Source organism: Solanum tuberosum, unplaced genomic scaffold, assembly GCF_000226075.1.
Source record: "Solanum tuberosum cultivar DM 1-3 516 R44 unplaced genomic scaffold, SolTub_3.0 scf00174, whole genome shotgun sequence".
In the NCBI taxonomy this organism is placed as follows: Eukaryota; Viridiplantae; Streptophyta; class Magnoliopsida; order Solanales; family Solanaceae; genus Solanum; species Solanum tuberosum.
In genome coordinates, this window is record NW_006239103.1 from 583,458 (window position 1) to 588,380 (window position 4,923).

A 4,923-nucleotide genomic window follows, 5' to 3' on the forward strand; every position below is an offset into this window, starting at 1 on the left:
TGTGGCATAACATAATCAAAACTAAGATCCATTTCTTTCGGAGACAAACAATCAAGACCCACTATGAATTGAAAGTTTTCTATGTAGCAGTTACTGTGATTGGAACTCGTGATAAATGAACAATACAAAATAATATTTGGGTTCAGGAGAATTTGTGGTGATGATATCTTGAGAAGAAGAGAGTAGATTAACTATTGTTGAAATGAAATTGTAAGGTGAAATTCTTGAATCAGAAAGGAGGAGACATAATTGAGTGATAAACATGGGAGGTGAGAATTAAGAGATAGTGGTTGATTTGGAGTGAAAGAGTTATTTAAGCAGATAATTAATCAATAATAGTTTTAAGGGATGTAGGTATCTAATTGTATTTTCAAATAATATATTAATATATGATATAAAATACTAAAAGTGATAATATATGTAATTGTTTAAAAGTAAAGATAATATTAGTATATATAGTAGTGATGTATGTCTAATAAGGTAGTTTATCCTTTTTTTAATACTATGTCTAAAAAAAGAAAACTTTGTGTATCTCAATTTATATGACACATTTTTCTTTTTTGTCTATCTAAAGAAGAATGAAAAATTCTTAGTTGACAAATATTTAATGACATTATCAATATTTTACCTATATTGTGTTCTACTAGTTTGGCAAAAAATCTACTAAAATGTACACTTTTTTAAGATTAGTTTTAAAATATTTCAAAGTCTTTTCATATTTCTTAAATTTCATATACATCTTAAAATAGAGGGAGTATTTTATTTCTATTAGAAAAATTATTTAATTTTAACATATTTTCCCTTATTAACTTGACTTATTAAACTCCAGTACTTGATATAAAATTAGTTCATACTTTTGCATTTAAGGTGGGGCCTAATGGTCAATAATGTAATTTGGATATTATTAGATAATTTCTTCTCATACATTCTAGTCTTTATAAATAGAGTTATCTGGTATGTATTTTTAGTGAAAAATAACAAGTATCTCATAAAAATGATATAGCAAGTCACAAATCATCAAAAAATATTTAATTTAGATACATATAATTATCAATCGTTCAATCCACAAAAAATTAAAAAAGGAAGAAAAAATAATTTAAACAATAACAATAACATACTTAGCATGAGCGACAAGTGAATTACAAAAAAAGTGAAATGTACACAAATTTTATCTCTATCTCATATGAGATAAAAACTTTGATGGATCGTAACTTCTCTAAATATAGGTTAGATAAAGATTTGAATAAATCATGTTTAATTATTTTACGTTAAGTATGTGGACTTTGTAAAAGTGATTATTTAGCTTTAAAACTATGTAAATTAAATTTATATAAGAATTTGTCATGAAGTGATTTGGTAAAACAACAAGAGAGATGACTTATGTAGGGCCCCATAAATGCATGGGGACAAATTATAATCTTGCATGAAAAATTCATGAATTTTATTCATATTTTGTCATTAATCAGAGTTGAAAATTTTGTCGTTATATTTATTTATTGAGAGAAAGAAATTAAACAAAACTTGTCGTCACCACATGACAAGTTGGATTTAGTTATTACTCCTCCGCTAATTTTTATTTATCCACTATAAAAGATCTGAAATATTTAAAATAATTTATTATATTTAATTTTTTTGATTATTAAATATTATTCTTTTTAATTGTTGGGAAAAATAATGTAATGAAATTATTTTTATTATTATATGTTAAGAAACGTGTCAAGTCGAACATGAACAGAATAATAAAAAATTAATGCTTTGAAATTAGTACACACGGGTGTTCTAACTTGTTAATTTTTGTTTCCTCAAGGACTTAAAAATAATTAATTGTAAAGTTACAGGAAGGTGAGTTGTAGTTTCTCAAGTTTACAAAAAGTGCAAGTTGGTCTCCTAATTGTTTTTAATTATTTTTATACTATATGAAGTTTGAGTGAGCCAAATCTGGTATGCTAAGTGTACTTTTATTCCAACTGAATTAATTATTGGTTTTATTGTATAGTTTATTTAACATCTTTTATGGACAAAACAACATAATTGGTCAGTCTTTCCAAATTGTATACTTTTGATTCGTAAAATATATATTAAATATGATTTTTTTATTATTATAGTATTAATTTGATTGTAGGGTTATCAACATTGAAATTAATGTTGGATTCTTAGAGGGATGTTAATTTTCAATAGGGAAGATTCATTCATAGATGGAAAAAATCTAGATTTTTGGTAGCGTTGTATAATTCAATTTTGATAGTAATATTTCATTTCAATTGAATAATGTAGGACAATGTAATTGGTCAAGGATTCGTAATTCATATCAGGAGAGGAGTATTTAGATTAGACCTCATTATGAATATCAAACATCAGACAAGATATGCTACATCATAATTCAAATCACGTTTGAAGGATTTTTTTTTTTAAACTTTTGTATTTTAATCTTCGGAAAAATGAATGTGTGTTTATATATTTCCTCATAGCTTATATATGTATTAGTTATGTGTATTTCTAAATTGCAAACCAAACACCATATTAATTTCGTATATGATTAACCTACGTCATAAACAACTAAGTGACTAACCAAACGTAGTATTACTTATACAAAATCTAACACATGTATAACTCACTCCCAAACTAGCTATCAAACGACCCTGATTAATTTAATGACAACTTTATCTCATGTTTTAGAAAAGAAATAAAAAATAAAATAAATTTTCATAATTAAATTAAATAAGACTAAATCCAAGAAAAGTTATGGTTGGATGAAACTTGTCTATTCAAACATAATCACAACTGTTTTGCTTTAGTTAGCCGCCTCTCTGTATAAGATTAAGACCTCTCTTTTGATTGGCCTCTTAATTAGCTAGTAGTCTGTTTGGACATAAATTTCCCAAATAATATTTGGAAAAAAACTTGGCAAATAGTGTTTGTCCTGTCCATACAATTTGCCATTATTTGACAAATATTTTTGGCAAATATCCCAAATTTCCAAATACTAGTTTTTTCTAATATTTGGGCCAAATCTCATTATTTGGGATCTTTTGAAAATTGAAATTTACCCCAAACTTTTATCTTTTACAAAAACACCTTCTATAATAGTTGTTTCTGTTGTATTACATAATTTTTCACGTGAACACCAAAGTAGTAATGAAATATTCAGTGAATATTAAATGATGATATGGTTGTTGATGAAAATGATGAACAATCGGCTCAGAGCAACAAAGTCATGTGCTTTGTCGATTTCACGATGTATGGAATGATGCTTGTTGCACTCACTCCAAACTACCACATTGCTCTAGTGTCATGGACACTATTTGTTATTGTTGCAACGAAGATTCAATTGACTTGTAATACAAACTTATGGTTAGTTTTGATAGTTTTTAAAAAACTTATGGGTATAAATTATATTTTTCTAAAAAAGTGAAATATATTTCCAAATACTATGGCCAAACACATGGTGAAATTTCACCAAAATTATCACCCAAATAATATTTGCCAAGAATATCTAGAAATCTATGGTCAAACGCTAGCATAGTCTTTACTTTTAACACAAATTAATGTATTTTTATGATAAACTTTTATCAAACAAAAAGATTCAATTCAACCATTCATTAATTTGGTAAACAGCTATATATATTCCTTCTTTTAATTTGGAAAATACTATAAAATTAATATATATTTTATGTATGTTATTAACTTAGAGTTTGTTTGAATTGGTTTATTTTTAGTATTTTTAAGTTAAAATAATTTTTGAGTATTTTTTCGTTTTTGACTAAAATTTAAAAAGTATTTTTAGATATTTACTTTTAAGCCAAAACAATAAAAATAAATCATAAATTAGAATTAATAATTTATATGCTTATTACTTATAAGTTATAAGCTATTAACATGATGTTGTATTGGTGTTTGTTTCTTTCTTTTTTTAAAATAAAATAATGTGTGACGGCCTGATAGTAATTTTGGTCTCTCAATTATCAGAAACTTTTAATCCTTGTGATGACTCATTAAATATCATTCATATTGATTTTAAGTTCACACTCCGCTCCCTAATTTGGAAAGGTCGTATATCAATGTTCTCAAGGTAGAAAGTTCTACTTTTCTTAGTCAGAATATGAGTTTGGGCTTCGATTCAAGCATCTGAATTGATCAATCGAATGGGAAAACACTTTCTTCTTTCGCTTTCTCTTCACTCCTACTCTTGTGGACACATTTTATATCTTCGATAACTTGAAAAATGAATATACTTAAAGATTATTATTTTTTATTTATTTTGTAAGTGGACAAAAAATCTTAATTCCTCCGTAAAATGTTTGCTATGTAGAGGGACCACAAACCCAAATTGCAAAATTAATACTGTTTGAAAATAACAATAGGTAGACTTTAGTGGCTACAAGCTGAAAATTACATACTTAAAATAATAGTACACGTGATGGTCTTATCAGAGTCAATCCACGTGCTTTGATCACTTCTATCGATAAACATCTTTTTGTATTATTTTTATTTTACTATATACTTTTTGGATTGTGTTTGGTGCACAATGTTTTTCAATTTGTTCATATTTTGATTGATCAAAATAATTAAGTGTTTTGAAATGAATAAAATGGTTTGTGTAAGGGAGAAGAGTCTAATATACCCCTCAACTTGGTCGTTTAGAGCTAATATACCCTTCATTATGAAAGTGGCTTATATATACCCTCTATTGTTAAACAAATGACTCATATATATATATTCATTCGTTATAAAAGGAGCTCACATATACCCTTCATCTAATGAAAGTGAAAAAATTAGTTATAGAAGTTAAAAATGGTATATTAGGAGTATGAAATATAAGTTATAGAAGTAATATTTCAATTTTATCTATTTTCAAGGTAGAGTTAGGTAGGTTCGAGTCTTCTTCGACGTAATATTACACTAAATATTTATATATTATTTCAA